At 38.0% G+C, this 20,823-nt stretch overlaps 1 protein-coding gene across 2 annotated transcripts in view; it reads left to right on the forward strand.

Moving 5' to 3' along the window:
• The window catches only part of CDK17 (cyclin dependent kinase 17), a 106,885-nt gene that overhangs the window by 8,652 nt on the left and 77,410 nt on the right, over positions 1-20,823 (forward strand). The gene's annotated exons all lie outside the window — the stretch shown is intronic.

The raw sequence follows: 20,823 nt of genomic DNA on the forward strand, positions 1-20,823 counted from the left end.
TATCTATAATACTGTTCTATAATTTGAACATTCTGTTGAGTCACCTTACTCTGGAATGGGTTCAAATAGATCCCTTCCAGTCAGACAAGTAGTTGTCTCCCATATGTTTCTGTTGGAATTCCATCAATTCCTGGAACCTAGCTTTTGACTAATGCAGCTTGGACTTCTTCCTTCAGTAACTGGTTCTTGCTCCTATGGTACTTCTTGAAGTGGTTGAATGTTAACAAATTCTTTTTGGTGTGATGGCTGTATATTCTTTCCATCTTCTCTTGATGCTTTCTGCATCATTCTTTATTTTGTCCTTAGAATCATTTTCAATATTGCAACTTGAGGCTTTTCTTTAGTTTGACTTTCAGTTTAGGATCAGAACAGAAGTGTTCTTTCTTTTTGGTTTTCTAATTCTAGTTGTAATTCCTACCACTCTTAAACTAATAATTGAGATTTGTTACTTGTAAGTTTTGGTGCCATTCAGTAATGTAAATTGGGTGAAATTTATATTAGTAATATAGCATTGTTTCAACTTTGTGAAATTGCCATGTGGCAATACTAGAACTCTGTATCATTTTAATGGAATTAGCTAAGTATCGTTTACTATTATTCTACAAGTAAACTAAGTGTATAACACATGTTTCTGGATTTTAGTATTTTATATTGCTGACTTGTACTGCTATTTCTGATAGAAAAGGAAGCTTCTCATGGATTAGGAAGTAAATATTTTATTCATTAAACTGAGTTTAGCTCCTTGAGCTCTTATTTATATCTTTAATTATTTTAATGAATCCTTTATTTGCAGCTCTGTAGGATATATTTATTGTACAATTTAAAGGTATAGTCACAAACTGCTTTTAAACTGTCTTCACGTATGTCCTCAGCACTGTAGTCTTCATTGTCTTCATTGTATGTGTGATAAGCGTACAATTAAATGTGGCCCCTGCCCTCATCAAGCTTGTTGTCTGGGACAGTATTATAAAGTCCGTTGTTCATGGCCTCCTTCATGTGTTTCACACGTTCCTGAGTAAGCACATCAATATATTAGGGTTTTTCATCAGCTGGAGTCCATGAGTGGTGCAAATTGTAAACTGTGCTTGACTGCTAATCAACAGTTTCAAGATTTGTCTCCTAGGCCTCAGAAGAAAGGTCTGGCAATTGACTTCTGAAAAATTCATACTTACAAACTCTACGGAGGACAGTTCTACTCCGACACATACATGGGGGTTGTTATGTGTTGGAATCTACTCTGGAACAAGTACGTGTGTTTGTTCTTTATCATCTGTTGCTGGTGTTACTTGCATGGCAAGGCTTCTTCAGATTTCTTGTTTTGACGTGCCATCAAGAAAGATCAGTTACTGGAGAAGGATAGTGTTGATGGCAATTTAGGGAAACCCTCGATGAGATGGTGTGACAAAATAACCAACCCAATGCACTCAAACGTACCAGTGATCCTGATGAGGGCACAGGACCTTTTCTGTAATACGGGAGGACGCTATTAGTTAGAGCTGACGTGGTGGCACGAATCCACACATGCCACGTTCTCATCTTTATTCTCCCGTCCTTTCTTTCCAAGACCCATTTCATCTCGTCCTGACTCTCGGTGGTCCTTCACCTAAACCGAACCTTCCTAATACTTCTATCTCCATTTCTAATTACTGTGAGTGATGCTTAGAAATCGCCTCAGTGAATAAATTACGATCTGCCCAAAGACAACAGTGTTGACCGTCTTAAGTTTTTCATTTTTGGTCCTCTTACTTTAGTCAGACATATCAAATCCTGTTATTTTTATTTCCTAAAAACGTTTAGATTTAGTTTTTACTCTTATTGTTTCTTAGGTCAGAATTTCAGGATGCCTCTTCTAAATTATTACTTTCAGTTTTGCCTCATTTTAATCTACCATTTTCTTCCCCTCTCTTCCTTTTCTATCCATTTATTCAGCCATATGTTTGCTTGTCCGTCCGTCTATCCATCCATCCATCTAGTCATCCATCCTATGTCTGGGTAGCACCTATACTAGGAAGAATGTTAGGTGCTAGGATAAAGTAATGAGGAAATTGACCCCCTCCACCCCGCGGAAAACTCATAGCGACTCTAAAGGATGTAGTTGATCTGCCCCTTTTTGTTTTTGATTGGTACATGTAAATCTATACAGGCACCAAAAAGCTTTGTCATTTTTCTGTGCAGTGGTTGGTGGACTTAAACTGGTGACCTTGAGGTTAGCAGCCCAACGCATAACTCACTGCTACGAGGTCTCCATGATGAGAAACTAGTGTGCTTATATTACAGTGCTGTGGCATTTACTTGAGAAATTTTTACTTAAATTTTTTATGATGATAAAATATATGTAGCAGAACCTTTGCCACTTTAAACATTTTAAGTGCACACTTGTGTGACATTAACCACAGTGCTGTGCAGCCGTAATTACAACTCATCGCCGAGTGTTGTTCATCACTCTCAGTCGAAACTCAGTGTCTGCTACGGCATAATTCCCCACGTCCCTACCCCACAGCTCCTGAAAACCAGGTTGAACTTTACTCTGTGAATTTGTCTGTTCTGATATTTCATAAAATAGGATTATGTAATACTTGCCTTTTTGTATCTCAGGTTTATTTCATCATAATGTTTTCCATGTCCATCCACATTGTAGCATGTACTTAATTTATCTGTGTGGCTAATATTCGATTGTATGGACATACACCACTGTTTTTTTTGTTTATAATGCATTCATCTGTTGATGGGTATTTGGGTTACTTCCAGCATCAGATTGTTGTGCTTAATGCTGCAGTAAACATCACAGGTATCTGATACCCTACTTTGAAGCCTTTTGGGTAGAAAGAGGAGAATGATAGCTGGATCCTATGGTCCCGCATACTTTGGACATATCAACAAGAGGAGTTAGTTCTGGAAAAAGACATTATGCTTGGTAGAAGTAGAAAGTCAGCAAAAAAGAGAAGACTCTCAATGATAGGGATTGACCATGGTTGTGGCAATGATTGTGAAAGTGGCATAGGACTGAGCAGTGTTTCCTTCACTTATACATTGGGTCACTATGAATTGGCACCTAACAATATGGTAATTATGTGTTTAACTTTTTGAGGAACTTCTAAGGATTTTCCCACTGGCTTCACCATATAGTAGTATATAACATTTCCACCAGCAATGCATAAGGGTTCCAATTGTCCCACATCCTCTTCAATACTCGTTGTTTTCATTTTTTCTGATTAAATAGGTATCCTAAAGGTGTCTAGACAAGCTAGATTGGCACAGTGTCTTCACATATAAGAACAATGATAGGGATCGTGTGGGACAGGGCAGTAGTGTTTTGTTGTATATAGGGTTGCTGTGAATTGAAATCAATTTGATGGCTTCTAACAAGTGTATCTTATTGTGATTTTGATTTGCTTTTCCCCTAATGACTCTTGGCATTGAAAACCAGAACTCCCTGCCTTCAAAGATTGTAAGTCATTTTGACAAACAGGAAGTAGAGAAGAATAATACTCATATGTGAAGAAAATACCTATTTCTAAAGGCCTAAAGCACTGGGAAATGTCAAAGACTAAAACTCGGTTTAATTAGTAAGATTTTAGCCTGATAAAATTTAGCATTTTAGCTGTGTAGTACTACATTTAAATGTACTTACTAAAATGCAGAATTGCTTTAATACTATACCTATTAATTCTCATGCTCACACTTGCATGCACGTACTTGACCAGGAGCTTTATTTTCAGTGGTTGTACTGTAATTAAAATTAAAAGATAGACTATGGGAAAACTGATGGTTTACTTTTTAAAATTAAATACATTTTTAAAAGTTGAATTATACTTCTATACTAGGTGTGCTATAAATACTAGATTTTTTAAAATTTTAGAACCCAATTAGAGAATATGATTTGACAGCATCTTGTTTGAAGTGTGATGTTTTAAAGTGGTGTTTTACAATTTGTCAGATTTTGTGCTTTTTCAAATTCCTCATACATTTATAATCTTCTTGTCAAGTGATTCTGACACATGGCTATTTCATGTGTGCAGAGTACAGCTGCCCTATAGGTTTCATAAAGCTGTAATCTTTCAGAAGCAGATCCTCCAGGCTTGTTCTGAGGCAGGTGTCTGGGTAGATTCGAACTGCCAACCTTTGGCAAGGGTCAAATGGTTAGCCATTTCAAACACCCAGATTCTAACAGTAAATATTTTCTAGGTCAGGTAAATTGTCAAGATCATGGTTTATTCACCTGTTTTCTGTCACTTCAGAAAGCCAAGGAATCAGCATTGTATTTTGCAGTAATCCATGCCCTTAAGTTTGTGATCCCTCCTCCTACCTCACAGTTTCTCCAAATATTAGGAAGTTTTCATCTCTCTCTCTTCTTATTTCTTCCTAAAAGCTATAAAGCAATTGAAAATTGTTTTTGGTATTTTTTGAAATCTAAAACTATAGTGTAGTATTTTCTTTGTTATCTTGCTTAAAAACAAACAAACCCCAAACTTAACAGCAATATGTACTTTCAAAATCTAAAAGCCTTTTATCATTTTTCTTTGAATATTAAAGTTCTTTTTTCTAGCATTAATTATAGCCTTGTGGAGGAGTTAATATTTAGAACAGTGTTTTCCAAAGTAGGTATTACCATACCCTGGAAGAAGAGGTGGGGGGCCCTGGCATGATCCCAACTCAAACTCACCACTACCAAGTCAATTCTGACTCATGGTGACCCTACAGGACAGAGTGGAACTGCCCTTGCGGGTTTTTGAGACTGTAAATCGTCCCAGGAGAAAAAAGGGCCATCATTCTGTGGAACAATTCAGGGGCTGCAATAGCAGTTACCTATACTTTATCCTGGATTACGGGCGATAGCCTAACTTTTTCAATTGCCAGGGGGTGCTGATGAATTTTTTTTCTTTCTGAAATGGAGAAAGTAAACAAATAAATTTGGGAACCTTGATTTAGAATATATTCTTGGAAATCTTACTCTCTGTTACATGAAAATTATAATTTTAATGTTTTCTTTTTTCGATAAAAACTACATCAGTAATAACCAGTCATCATGTGATCTTGAGCTAATCACTTAAATTTCTTAGGTTCAGTTCCTTCCATATTGGCAAATAACAAAACTTCATAGAGTTGTGGGAATTCAATAAAACAGTGCGTGTAAAGCATTCTGCATGGTCTTGTACCTAGTAAGCATTCTCAGCAATTACACTCCTGTATTGTTAGTTAGTGCTTGGTAATGGTTATAGAATTGTTAAACTCATCTAGTCCTTCAGATTGGTGAATGCCTAAATTAGTGATTCACAATGAAAATTGAATTAACTGATCTCTATGGCCTTTTAAACTCCACATACTTAGTGAATGTTCCCACCCTGTATATACTGAGCAAATACTCTGGGAAGTTGGCCTGAATAAAGAGGAATATGACATCGGGATTGGAGGAAGACTCATTAACAACCTGCCATATGGCAACCTTGCTTACTGAAAGTGACGAGTATTTGAAGTACTTACTAATTAAAATTAAGATCAAAGACTGTAGCCTTCAGTATGGATTACAACTTAGTGTAAAGAAAACGGAAATGTTCACAACTGAGTCAATAAGCAGAATTATGCCAAACAGAGAAAAAGTTGAATTTGTCAAGGATTTTATTTTGCTTGAATCCACAAGCAACATCCAGAGAAGCAGCAGTAATGGGCAAATCTGCTGCGAAAGACCTCTTTTAAGTGCAAAATACCATCCAGAGGCATAAGGTTTGTCTGGCCTAACTGATGGTATTTTCTATATCCTCCTGTGCATGCAAAGGCTGGATTATGCATAAGGAAGACAGAATAATTGATTATTAAAAGTTAAGGTGTTAGTGAATAATTATGATTATACCATGGTTGTTAGTCCAGGTAGACTAGAGAAGCAAATCCAAAGACACTTATATAAATAGATGTAAGAGAGAGCTTTATATTAATCAGCAATAGTATATTAAGAAAACATCCCATCCCAGCCCAGTCCAGACTAAGTCCGATATTAGCCATAATCCAATACTAATTCATAAATTCTTCTTCAGACTGACTCAGCACATGCAATGATGCTGAAGGCAGGAAGATCACAGCCAGTGGGTGAAAAGTCTTGTGGATCCAGTGGTGGTGGAAGCAGCTCAGTGCTGGCTGCCATGTGGTGCCATGTGGGTTGTCAACAGGTGAAACAGAGTGTTCTTCCTCCATGGAGAAAAAAAGAGGAAGTTCCTAGAATCCCCTGGTGGGTGTTGCCTTGTGACCTGATTGCCAGGCTAAACTCTACCCCTTCAGTCTTAGTAGCCACAAGTTAACACGAGATTATGTAACTACCACACATGCACTGCCAGAAGAACAAAGTAGTTAGTCTATCTTCGGACAAGTACAGCCAGAACTTTCTCCATAGAAGCAAAGATGGTGAGACTGTCTCACATACTTTGGTTATGTTTTCAGGATGGACCAGTCTCTATATACGGACATTATGCTTTTAAAGGAGAGGGGCAGTGAAAGGGGATTGCCTACAATGAGATGGATTGGCACAGTGGCAGCAACAGTGGGCGCAAACAACAGTGATGACATTGCCTCAGGATCATGTGTTTTTTTCTGTTGTACATTACGTGTCATGAGTTGGAATTGACTAGATGGTACCAAACAATAGCAATCATTACCTAGTTTTTCCCTTATTTTTAGCTTTCTAGTTTTAATATGCTTTGGGGATTTTCATAAGTTATATGTCTTCTGTTCCCCCCCATTAGTGGATGTGTTTTTCTTTGTTTCTTAGCACTGTCTTGCTATTTTAATATGTTTAATCATAATTATTCTATCTGAACATTATTTTTTAAATATTGAAAGTTATCGTATTGTAGAATACAATCTAAATTTCATAATTGAATACGTATCATCTTTAAACTTTTCCTTTCATTCTTTTTTTATATAGACATAGATCTTTTTAAAAGATTCTTTTTGTAGTATAACCAAGTTGTTAGGTGGTACCAAATCATTTATCATTTGGTATCATTTCTCTTACTTGTTTCAGTCTATTAATACAGGTTTAGTCATTGTGTAGTGGTTAAAATTTTTACTTTCATTTTCACTATTTAACATTTGTGACAAACTTGAACAGGATTATTTTTTCTTTCCCATTTCCTATTTACTTCCGTAGGGTTGGTGGATATCCAGAAGTAGAGTTCCTACCTTAACGGACCATTTCCTTGCGATATTTGTTGTAACAGTGCTGGTAGGAATGTAAACATTTGCTTTCAGTGGTACCAAAATTAGAAATTTTGCTCTTGACAATTTGTTATAACTCATTGTGTTCATTTGAAGTTCTTTTATTGCTGAGTTGCCCACTCACTCTGTATTGCATATATTTTTGCCACAAAACTGCTAGAGTTTGTTACTGTCACTGAATGCTAGATCCTTTTTCTCATCATTTTCTCTGTTATATAGCAACCTGTTACATATATGATTTTTTGAAATTCTGAGATTCTTTGTTTTAGTGAACCATCATTTTTTATACTAGTTCTAACTTACTTCAATTATCAGTGTTTAATATTGATCTTAATATCTCATATGGGAAAACACTCAATTATTTTCCAAATAATTTTTAATTTTTTTAATATACAAAGTAGACCTAAGGATGAGGTATGTTTATAGGATGTATGTTTAGGGACGCAGATAGTATTTGGCCTTTCTGCCTCCTGTAGTCGGTGTCCCCATTGTTTTTCCTCCCCACACTGGTTTCCCTGATATAAAACTAGATCGTCTAGCAGGTATGCAAGAAGTGCATCAATAATCAGGTAAACATTCTCTTACTCTTACCCATTGCCTAAGCTATATCATGTAAAGAACATTTTAGTAAAGGAATGTGGCAGTTACATAATCCGTCAACTTGCAAAGGGGTGGAGTCTAGCCTGTCAATCAGGTCACAGCTTGGTGACCTCATTTTGGAGGTGCCAAGGAGATAAATAGCTCACTGGAAGCCAGATACAGACAGATTCTGCTTCACCTTCTTGCTCACAAGACACATGGAACCTTAGAGCTGGACAAACCACATGGAGACCCCTGCCAGCGTTGAGATGCTTCCACTGCCACTGAATCCACAAGACTTTACACCCACTGACCTGTCATCTTTTGGCATTCGGCATCATTGCATGTGTAGTGTGAATCTGAAGAGGAATTCATAGATTGGTATCGGACATATGGGCAAATATTGGACTTGATCTGGACTGGGCTGGAATGTTTTCTCAACATAAAATTGTTCTTTTATATAAAGCTCTTTCTTATACACATATAAATGTCCGTGAATTTGTTTCTTTAGTTAACCAGTACTAACACAAAGATTATATAACCTATGATACATTTGATCATTTTATTGCTGTTATCACTTTGAATGGTGGACTAGTTGTCCTGAAGAGGAGAAGGAAATGACATTTAACTAAGGATCTAGGTATGTTTTTCAGAGGACGTGTGTTGTTGAAGCCAATTAGCTGTTTTAGTAGATAATTAGCTGGACTAGTTGAACTCTAGCAAGAGAAAGGAATCACTTTCTAGGGCAGCAATTCTCAACCTGTGGGTCGCGACCCCTTTGGGGGTTCGAACGACCCTTTCACAGGGGTTGCCTGATTCATAACAGTAGCAAAATGACAGGTATGAAGTAGCAACGAAGATAATCTTATGGTTGGGATCACCACAACATGAGGCACTGTATGAAAGGGTTGCTGCAGTAGGAAGGTTGAGAACCACTGCACTAGGGTCAAACAGTATGTACAAAGGAAAGAAACCTTGGTGGCATAGTGGTTAAAGTGTTTGCTGCCAACTAAGTTTGCTGTTTTAAACCTATCAACTGCTCCATGCCAAAAGACGATGCAATTTGCTTCCATAAAGATTCACAACCCTAGACCTTGGAAACCAGAATTCTCTTCAACTTGACGAAGACCAAACTTGTAAACCAGGAACAAGATAGTAGAGAGAGTTCAAGGTATAGAAGCTACAACCATGCACATTAAAATCCAGTAGACCTGATATCTTCCCTGTGGACCCCCAATATGTCTCTCACGCTTCTTGGGAATGTCTTTTCTCCTAGAATTGCAAGTTGAGCTTTTTGGAAATGGAAACAGGACTTGAAGGAGAGGCATGTGTATCTAGCTCTAGAGTTCAGAAGAAATGGAGGACAATGAAAATCTTAATATATACCATTTTTCATCATCATTTATTCATGCAAAAATTGTTGATGGGTGTTAAAACCCTTATGGGAGTGTTTGCTGGGGAATAAACTGTTAACTTCCCCTCACTCAAAAAAAAAAACAAAAACCCAAAGAACTCCTTAGCAAATAATTTCAAATAAACTCAAGCTCAAAAAAAAAAAAAGATTTACAATCTTGGGGAGTGGGGAGGCAGTTTTACTATGTGTCCCACGGTTATTATGAATCAGATGTGACTCGGCAATAAGTTTAGTTTTGACTTGGTTATATACCAAAGGTGTGAAAAAAGGTTTTACATTCCTTAAAAATATATAATTTTCTCCCCTAGCTAATGAATATTTCTGTGTGACAGAAATAAAGGCTGCTGTGGAGGGATTGGTAATAGAGGAGCTCAAAGGAGGACAGGGGATCTAATTGTCTCATATTTCCAATAAGAAGTTTGGATTTTATTCGTTACTGAGCATTTTTTAGGCAAAGTGTCATCTCTACAATGTAGCCATCGGGCTAATTTTGTAAACTGTGAGTAAGCTGCATTAGAATAGCTTTTGTGGAGATATGTTGATATTTCAGAAGCAGCCACAGGGAGGAGCTTTCTACATTGGGAATGGTAAAAAAAAAAGCTGCTTGCTCTCTCTTTTTCTTCCTTAGTTTATTTCACCTCAGAGGTATGGTGTTTTTTCACTATCTCTTAGGGGACAGACAATTGGCAATGCATATTTAATTGCAAATCTTTTTGTCAGTTTTGTCTTCCAAAGATGAAATGTTTCAATACAGTATAAATTCATTTTGCCATTTTATTTGGGGAGATAAGAGATATAAATAGTGAGTTTATAGAATATAGGAATAATAGATCCTTAATTTAAATACAAATACCAACATTACAGTCTGGACTACAAGTATAATTCTATAAATAACACCATGGGACCCACATGTAGTGCCACTAGTGATATTGGAAAGGTCCTAAGAGCAGAAAAAGGTCATGGCATTACAAGAAAATATTGAATTTTAAAATATATAACATAGATTGAAATCTTTAGTTGCCTGTCAGTTTAAGAGAAATAAATCCAGCGTAAGAAATTGTAAAAAGTAGAAAATGAGATCTCTGAATTTGTTGCTTCACAGACATTATTTATGAAAAACCTTTGAATGGTGTATTGAAAATGCAGCTTTTATGTAGATGCAGTATGTAATGTGGTCTGGGGAAGTCAGAAGTTAAATGCAGATGTTTTTACTGTGCAGGATCCACCCCCCTACGTCCAGTGTTCAAGGGTGGATTGTGCTTTGAATTTAGCTAGGTTTGGCCTTAAAGTACATTTTACTAAAGCTTACAAAGAATTCTGGTACATAATTATCCCCAAATTGGAGCTACCTTGTTAAATGGTATTTGCCCTTCTGAAATGGATCGATTCATTTTTTCTTCCTTAATATTTGAATACTTCAAATTCTTCCATTATTATGACATTTTAATTTTCTTTTAAAAATAGACTTAATATTTTGTAACAGATGCTGTGGTAGGCGAGGTTGACTAGAGAAACAACTCCAGTGACAACTCACATGTGTAAGAGAGTACTGTATTATAAAAAAGTAATTATATATCAAGCAAACATCCCAGTCCAGCCCAACTCAAGTTTATAAGTCTGATACTAGTCCATAAGCACCGCTTCGGATTCAAACAGCCACAATATGCACAATGAAGGAGGATCACAGGCTGGTGGGTGCAAAGTTGTGTAGATCCAATGATGATGGTGCCTCCCCATCACAGGGCTCACAGCAACCAGGGTCAGCCAACAGGAAGGCTGAGGGCAGAGAGAGAGTGAGGAGGTTCCCAGGGCCCAATTTATGAGAAGGCCACGCCCACAAGGAAGCACAATCAGGCTGCGATTTTCAGGTTAGACTCCACACTTACACTTTTATGTATCTTCAAATTGACATAAATTTATGTAACTATCACAGATACTATCATTTAACTATAAAATATAGAGAGGTATACAGGGGAAAGTTTTATTTTCTACCTTGCATTCTCTAACCTGTTTTTCCTCATATGCCTTATAGATAACCCATTTCTTATACTATCTTGTTTATACTTCTAGTGCTTTTTTTCAAATGTAAAACAAATATACATGTACATAGATGGAAGTCTTTCCATATCTAGATAAAGATTTTCCTCTATTTTGAATAGCTGCATAATATTTCCTTATATGGATATACCATAGTTTAGTTACTTGGTCTTGTGTGGACACATGGATTATTTTCTACTACAGTGTCTTTGAGTGTTATGGTAAAGTGAAATTACTCGGTATGATTCTTCTATTTATAGTTACTGCAACTCCCACCAAATGATGGGTTCCCCATCCCCCAAACCACACTGTTCAGGAGTGGATTCTGTGTCATGACAACTGTATATATGATTTTTGAGGCTGTTCATCTTTGTAGGAGCAGATAGTCTCCCCTTTCTCTCAGAGTGGGCTTGACAGCTGACTCTGCAGTTAGTAGTACAACACTTACTTGACATTACCAGAGCTCCTTAGGAGCATGAAAATAGGGTATATGGAACTACTGTGATAGGATTGATCAGCTCTGTCATTCTGTTGATAAGCCACATTAGATGCAGGAACAGAGAATCGTATGACTGTCTAAAAAGATGAGCGACCAACAGATTATGTCCAAGATCCCTGCAGAGAGAAATGGCAGCATCTAAGATCCTTGTGTCAAGAAGTAGTGTTAGTTTGCAGAGTAGCACCAAATAGAATAGTGGGATTCTTGGCCCATGGAATGAGTAAAGCTTGATTGCCTTTGGGTAGAAGCTTGAGTGCCTTTGGACAGAAGATTGGCTTGAACTTTGTTACATTTGGCCTTAGCTGGGCAGGAGATAGGAGTCAAGGGGCTGCGGGGTTGAGAAGCTAAGGACTAAAGAGGCATAGCTGCTGCCATGATTGAGAAGACCAAAAAAACAAAACGATCTGTATCATTAGTGTTTCTGATCCTCACTTGTTAACTTCCCTAAGAAACACCTGTTATCATGAACATAAGGCGTCCTGGTGGTGAGGTAGTTATGCATTGGCCTGTGATCTCTAAGATCTGCAGTTTGAAAGATGGGGCTTTCTGCTCCCATAAGCAGTTACAGTCTCAGAAACTCAGAGAGTCAGTTCTACCCTCTCCTATCGTCTGTGGGTTCCCATGTGTTAATGAACCCAGCATAGAGCTAGTATCACAGGAGGGACACTTGGTGTCACAATAGGGAAGGTGCAGGCATGTCTGACCTCCGCCTCATAGGACAGAGGAAGTCAGACAGGGCCCCTATACATTTTCCTCCTTTATATACGTATTTCATTTTGTGTTGTTTAGATTCTAAGAACAAAGATCTCTTTAGGTCCGAGGGGTCCTGAAACTTTTTAAACAGGGGACCAGTTCACTGTCCCCCAGACCGTTGGAGGGCCGGACTATAGTTTAAAAAAGAAACTATGAACAAATTCTTATGCACACTGCACATATCTTATTTTGAAGTAAAAAAACAAAACGGGCAAAAACACCCAGTGTGCCGATTAAATGTCCTTGGCGGGCCGCATGTGGCCCGCAGGCCATAGTTTGAGGACTCTTGGATCAAACGATAAATGCTCATGCAAGCATATGCTTCCTTGCTCTGTCAGCTGAGATGGCCTTGAAGAAATGACACCCTGGAATCAACAAAGATACATAGTATCCATAGCTTGGTTTCTAGTAGTTTCCAATGAAAAGAATCAGAGCACTTGGACTGATTCTAGGACTCACATTGAAAAAACTAAACTCACTGCCATCGAGTCAATGCCAACTCAGGGACCCTATAGGAGAAGATTTCTGAGACTGTTTACAGTAGAAAGCCCCCCTTTCCTCTTGTGAATTACTAGTAGTTTCGCACTCCCGACCTTGTGGAGGAGAGCCGCCCACTTCATAACCACTATGCAACCAAAGTTCCCTGGTACAAAATTACCTTGGAGCCTCTTCCAATGCCAGAAAGTGCTCAAACAACACAATGAATATGGGTATGTCAGAGGGACACAGGAGCCAACTGAAAGAGTTCATAGTGGGAGTGATTCCAGGAGCCCAAGCGGAAAGCGAGTGTTTTGAGAATGATGAGGGCAACGAATGTATAAGTGTGCTTTACACAATTGTATGTGTGGATTGTGATAAGAGTTGTATGAGCCCCAATAAAATGTTTAAAAAATAAAAAACTAAGAATGTAAAAAGAGCTCATAGTGAGCAATACTGGGAAAATTGAGCAACAAAGTAAAGTAGGATTTGATTATAACCTATGGTACAAAATAATATCCATGAGACCAGGCTGATATAAATGATTGTCTATTTTTTATTTATTTCAAATTTGTGCAGATTCCAAATAATTTATGTAGGTATCCAGCCCTCAAGGAGGACAAACATGACTCCCTACTCCTTACATGTGTATAGTGACTTCTTTCCAAAATAAGTATGGAAAGTGTGAGGTTGGTGGAGCAGACTAGTCAATGCTTTCATCCAGGTGATCAAAATTAGTATCAGCAGTCATAAATCATGTTGATGACATAGTGTGAGCTGGATGACACTTTGTCTCTATGTCCCTTTACACTAAAAGCCATAGCCCCAGTCTAATCACATTATTCTATTAGATAATGATATATTGTCATATTACTGGAATGTGGGAGAGACCTAGTTTCCTCATAACCTCACCAGCTGAATGAGCTATTGGTCTTAGGAATTTTGCCATATGAGACCTGGTGTAACTAAGGCTGTCATGTTTCTCTTCGTGAATGATGTTGAGTTTATTTTCATATGAGGGGGCCTAAAAAAGTTCATGGGGTAGTGAAATTTTCCATGATTTTGAAGCCCACTTATTTGTTTAAGGTATTAGACCATCAATCTTTTTCTTTGTTGTTTCAAGGAGTTTTTAAGAGATTAACCTTTTATTTGTGATGCAGGTGGAAATACAGATAATTTTGGACTTACCACATCTTTGAGTTATAATGAACTGCATTTATGACCATTTTTACATTTTTGTTTATGTACACATAGATAACATGCGCATACCTATACACACATGCATATGAAGGGGCTTAAGTGAAAGATAACAGAATTTTTCCATGAAATGTTCAAGTCCCTGTGCATGTCTATTCAGTATTTATTTATATAATACAATGAATGTTACAGTATAGAATTTGCTGATGACATCATTCTCAGATGTTCAAAGACTGAGTTTATAGATACTGGTAATAAAAGGCGATAATAATGAAAACTTAAAAAAAAAACTATTTGACTCAACATTACAACCAACTTACCATGGATTTGTCAGAACAAAACTTGTAAATCAGGGACTGCTTGCAGAGTAAAACCTTCAAAAGCTGGAAACTCTGTAAGATGAAAACTTGTCAAAGTATTTCCCCCTAACAAGTGGGATAGAAGGAGGGTCAAGACTGCACCTTGTCAACAACAGAAAACTTGCAAGACCAGGAAAACAAGGCAGCCTGAACCAGAGTTGCCGTTCTCACCGGTTTCACTATTTAGAAAAAAACAAAGAAACATTTTGTTTTTCTAAAATAGTTTGCAATTTTTTAAAAATGTGAAGCTCTTTAGACTTTGATTGAAATAGTGATTAAGTTTTTCTTTATATTTCTTGATTTAGAAACAGGAAAGTCTTTCTCCCAAGTAGACTATAAAGGAATTAATATTTTCTGCCTGTTTCAGTTTTTTACATTTAGGTCTTAAATATGTGAAGTTAGGTCTGAATTTTTCATGTTTTTAAAATGCTTGACCTTTTCTTTCAAATTATTCTGTATAAGCATGCTGTGGTCTCCTAGGTCCATTCCCTTAGTTGACAGATAAAATGTGTCAACTTAATGGAAAATGCATTAGCACCTCAGTGTGCCTTAATTCCAAATCATGGTATACGTAATTTTATGGCATTGAAACCGTTAAACATTTTTCACTATAAAATTCTGGTATATTTAGCAGTATTTTTTTCTATCATTGATTCCTAGTCATGTGGGTTATTTATAAGTTTCTTTTCTTTCTTACCCTGCTTTTCAGTTGTTAGTCTTATTTGTGGTCTACCTCCCACCTTGTTTGGACTTCCTTGTTGATTTTATGGCCCTCTTTGATAACAGTAATTTCTTAATTTGCTAGTCTTTTAAAGTTTAATTAGAAAGCCAATTAATGGTTTTAGTCCATTAAGAAACTGTCATACAGTTGCTTTAATGGACAGTGATTATTATTAACATTAAATAAAGCCATTCCTATTTTTTTCCTACACTTGTGATGAAACTAATATATGGTGAACTTAATCTTAACAGAAATTTGGGAGATTCTGGTAAAGCTTCTTAGAGTTTGGTGTTGGCCAGTACCACCAGAAATAACATGTTGCGATTATTGCTTACACCAGTAAAGGAGACTCTTGGTAAGCTGGAGGAAGAGCAAAACTTGGGTATTGACATTTTTAAGTCTGGCTTAAGGCAGGTATTTTAATGTGGGATCTTGATTAGATTTCATTAAGCCTGTTGCTTTTGAATTGATACTAATTTTAAGACAATCCTATAGGACAGAGTAGAATTGCTCCATAGGGTTTCCAAGGCCTGTAATGTATATGGAAGCAAATTTCCACATTTTCTGGTGAGTTTGAACCACTAACCTTTCAGTTAGACACTGAATGCTTAACCACCGCATCACCAGGGTTCCTTTTAAGATCATGATATAATAGTTTATGATTGATGGGGACTGCAAAGGCTTCGAGCTGAGGTTTTCAAGGAGTCCTGGAGAATAAACAATCATTTGCTGCCATTTGTTGAAAAGTTTGAATAGTCTTATGTTCATTTATATGGCTTTTTGGGAAGTTCCTGCAACAAACAATGAAGTTATTTGCAACGTTTATCTTCCTGGTCAAGAGTTTCCTGGAATAGTAAAGTCATGTTGATGATGAAGACGGCCACATAGTAATATTAATAAAGACCATAAATGATGGTTTCAATGTTGATGGTTTCAATTCTCAGTGCCCATTATGAACTGCAGAAAACTTGAAATATATTTATAAAAATAAAATTCATTAAAAAATCATTTTATTGGGGTCTCATACAACTCTTATCACAATCCATCCATCCATCCATCCATTGTTTCAAGCACATTTGTACATTTGTTGCCATCATCATTCAGAAAACATTTGCTTTCTGCTAGCCCTTGGTATCAGCTCCTCTTTTTTCCCCTCCCCCACCCTCCCTCCTTCATGAACCCTTGATAATTTATAAATTTACAAATTTGTAAATTTATAAATTATGTCTTTCATCGACCGCTGTCTCCCGTCACTCAGTTTTCTGTTGTCCATCCCTCTAGGAAGAGGTATGCAGATCATTGTGATCTATGTTAGACAGGGTTCTCTAGAGAAACAAAACCAGTACACTTTTGATTTTATGTGTATTTATATAGATAGATATATACAACATAAAAAATAAACAGCTAAGTATTCTGTAGAGCAGTACAAATGGCTCAGTGCAACTCACTTTCATGAGACAGTTAGTACACTGGCAGTCCTTCAAGTCTTGAGGACTACAGGGTGCAAGTCAAGGAAGCAGACAGCTGAGCCATCTGTAGAGCTATTTTGGCAATCTGGCCACAGGCAGCAAACAGCAAGGCAAGTCACCAGCAGTCAGCCAGATGACAGGGTCCGACAGTTCCCAGCTCAAACAATGTATACTACAGTAGCGTGGCAAAGCAGGTCTTGAAGGACCCTCAAACTACAGTGACACAGTCCACGGCTTGGGTGTCCCATAGGTAGTGTAGCTTGCAAGTTGAGGCAGAAACCAAGCTCAGGCACCCACACACTGGTCTGATCATCAGAGAGCAAGAGACGAGAAAGGTGAGGCTTGCCGAGCTATTTCTCTCTCTGCCCTTCAATTAATCCCACATGTGTTCTTTGACCAGGTTGTCACAATAAACCTACCTATCACAGATTGAGTCCCATTTTCTGCGTTTTTTGTTTGTTTTGAGGTATGTCCCTAGCTATTTCAATTTGTTCTTGGCTATTGTGAAGGTTACTACCTTTTTGATCACTTCTTCTGTGATCTTGTCTGATGTGTATAGCAGCCCGATAGACTTCTGTTTGTTGATCTTGTATCCTGCCACTCTGCCATATTTCTCTATCGCTTCCAATACTCCACTTGTGGAGTTATGGGGATTTTCAGTATATAAAATCATGTAATCTGTCAATTATGATAGTTTCACCTCTTCCTTCCCCAGACGAATACCTTTGATGTCTTTTCTTTACCTTTTGTTAGCTAGGGCCATCCTTGTCTGGTCCCCTTTTTCAGTGGGATTGTTTTCATCTTTTCTCCATTGACTACCACGTTTGCTGTTGGTCTTTCATATGAAGCTTGTGTAATATTGAGGAATTTTCCTTCCATTCCTATCTTGAGTATCTTAAACAGGAATGGGTATTGGTGTTGTTGAATGCTTTTTCAGCATTTGTCCATATTATCATGTGATTCTTAAAACTTTTCATGTCAATGTGGTGAATAATACTAATGGTCTTTCGGATGTTGAACTATCCCTGCATCCTTCTTATGAATCTGAAAAGCCAAATTCTTATGCACATCTCCAAAGACTTAATACATTCTCTTGGTAAAGGATTTGACTCTGAACATTTTGCCTTGAGGAATGAGGCTTAACTTTGAAGATTAAGATGTTTTGAGATGCCCAAGCAGGCAGTTGGATATAATCTGCAGCTCAGAAAAGAGCTAAGGTCAGAGATAAAAATTTGGGAGTTATTGTGTAGTTGAAGCCAGGGGCATAGATGGCTTGCCTAAGAAGGAAGCATAACAAACGTGATAAGAAAAATGTTAGGCCCTTAAGCATTCTAATACTTTAATGGGCCTTCCCTCAGGTGTGTAGGTGTGTGTGAGGGTGATAATTCTGCAAAGGAGTGGCCACAGCAGTTGGAAGAAAGCCAGGACACTGTTGTGTCAGGGCAGCTAAGGAAAGTGCTTTAAGAATGATGAAAGACTGATTAGGAAAAGATGGTAAAGGAAGATATTGGTGTGGAGAAGCCAAGCAAATTTCCATCTTAAGGCTTCTGTTTTTCTTGAAGTGTTTGTATGGAGGTCCTACTGGTAGGTTGGAGGAAGGCCCATGTAATTGTGGATAGTGGAGGTGATTTGAAATAGACAGGAGGGAAAAGGAAATTCAAGTTTAGCAGATAAATACAGGATTGACTAAAGTTGAGGCAGGATCAACTTAGTTGTGCTGGTCAAAAGTACACTGTTGTGTGACTGCAGAGGTGCAGATGCAGAGGAAGCCATAGAATTGTGCATAGGAGTAGACTCAAGTATGTGTGACTTCTGCTACCTGCCTGTGGACTCCCTTCGGCTCTGAGCTGCTGTCTGCACTACTTCACTAATTTTGGATGGGTGTCCTTGCTGACCTGCCTTTAATTTAAGCTCATTAGCTGTTTCTTACTCAGTATGTATGAATTGGACCGTCAACTTTGAAGTAACAGGCACTCCTCAAGAGAGCAATGAGGCTTTCTACTCCCATAAACAGTTATAATCTCAGAACCCCACAGGGGTGGTTCTACCCCGTGCTACAGGGTTTCCATGAGTTAGAGTCAACTCAGTGACAGTGATGTGGGTTTGGTTTTGGAAAGTAAAGTAGTCCCTTGCTCTTCCTGCATCTCTCTAGGGCTTTGAGATTCTGGGGAAAAGGGATACCCTACTACTGCCATCAGGGCTCCTCTAGAATTTTAAAGGAGGAGGGATTTACCATGAGAAATCTGGAGGGAATGAAGAAAAGGCAGGAACAAGCTGAGAGGTCAGGGTAAAAAAACTTTAAGGGAATTACCCGTAACTAAACCATACCCACAGCCTTTGAGTGGATTCCAACTCATACGTAGGGTTTGTGAGACTAAATCCTTATGGGAGCAGGCAGCTTATCATTCTTTCACCAACTATGTTTAGCTGTTCAGTGCATATCCCAGACGTGCCCCCAGGGCTCCTTTCAAGCCAACCTCACTGCTATTGAATTGATTGCAACTTGGGGAATAATTGTGGACACTGCAACATAACTGTAGAAACTGCACCCCCCCTCCATCCCCCCATGGCCCGTACTTAAGAGGCAGCATTCACTGAGTGTGATCTCTGGAGATGTGTTTGAAAGGTAGCACGTCAGAACTTGAAGTCCTTACATGCCATGGTGGGTGGAGAAAGACATGTTGGTCCCAGGATGAATTTTCAAATGAGAGTTTCTCTATGAGATTACAAAATATAGGCTGTTTACAGAATTATCAAGTCTGTCAAAACCATTGCCTAGTGGGACATTGTGTTTACAGATCAATTATTTGAAATTAAGTATACTTTCTTAGAAATAGTTCCACCAGATTTGATTCCTTCCCCAGTGACTCCATAAATGTTATTTAATCTCTTCCTTTGACTCTGGTTGAGGAAAGAGGAAGCCAGTGGTATGTAGCCTGCAAATTATATGCACAGCATATCTGTTCAGTGTTCATAATTTGGGAATCTACTGTAGAACAACTAACATCTGTTGAAAGCCTAAGATATGCTAGTCACAATTCATGCATACATTTATTTGTTTCAGCTTCTTAGGGCTGTTGTTACAAAACAAAACAACAACAAAAAAATCCTAGTGGGTGGCTTTAAAGACATGCATTCTCTCACAGTTCTAGATACTATCCAGGGTGTCCGCAGGACTCTGCTAGCTCACTGCTATCTCTTGGGGAATTTCCTTCTTTGTCTTTAGAAGATCTGGTGGTTCAGAATTTTTGTTTAGTTGTTATTGTTTTCATCTCCCTCTGTCTGACTTCCTCTTGTTTGTTCCAAGTTTGCTTCCCCAGTTATAATACTTCTTAGAAGTGATTAGGGCCCAAGCTGTTCCAGCACACTTCCTAACTAGCAATGTGTGCAAGCAGACAAAAACCTATTCTCCTAAGCGAGGTCACATTCACTGGTAGGATATTGACCTATCTTTGAAATGGGGGGGTGGGGTAAACATGAATTAGTTAATAATAGATTCCAGGGTAAATCTCAAATCCTTTAAATTTCTTTCTCCAAAGAACAAACGGTGGTTGACCTTCTCAGTGTTGTACTTTCCATCCTTCTAAATGCCTATCTGTAGGAATCAGGATTTGAACCTTGGCTAGGCTTACTCTCAAACCCATATTCTAAATTCCTTATTCTGCAACACAAAGACTTCCTGTATTCTGTATGTAATTAACCTTTCTTCACACATTAATGGCATGTAAAAGGAATAGCTTCACCTCTTGTGGGTCAAGACAAAACAAGTAGTGAGTAATCAGCAGCAAGAAACATATTCTAAGAACCAAGAGAGAATCTGTTAGATCTCTCTTTCTCATGGGCGAGATACATCTCAGTCCTTGGCTGCATATGAGAAAGAATTCACGCTGAAGCTTTGTGATCCAAGTGAGTTTTATGAACGTTAGAAGCAGTTTCAGACTGCTTAGTTTAGACACTCCTAAAACCTCAAACTTGTTTCTATTGAGTGGATTCTGACTCATGGCCAGCAATCCTATAGGACAAAGAGAATCTTCCCCATGTGGATTTCAGAGACGGTTAATCTTTATAGGAGTAATAAAGCCTCATCTTTTCTGCAGTGTATAGCTGGTATC

Source organism: Tenrec ecaudatus, chromosome 6 (genome assembly GCF_050624435.1).
Source record: "Tenrec ecaudatus isolate mTenEca1 chromosome 6, mTenEca1.hap1, whole genome shotgun sequence".
In the NCBI taxonomy this organism is placed as follows: Eukaryota; Metazoa; Chordata; class Mammalia; order Afrosoricida; family Tenrecidae; genus Tenrec; species Tenrec ecaudatus.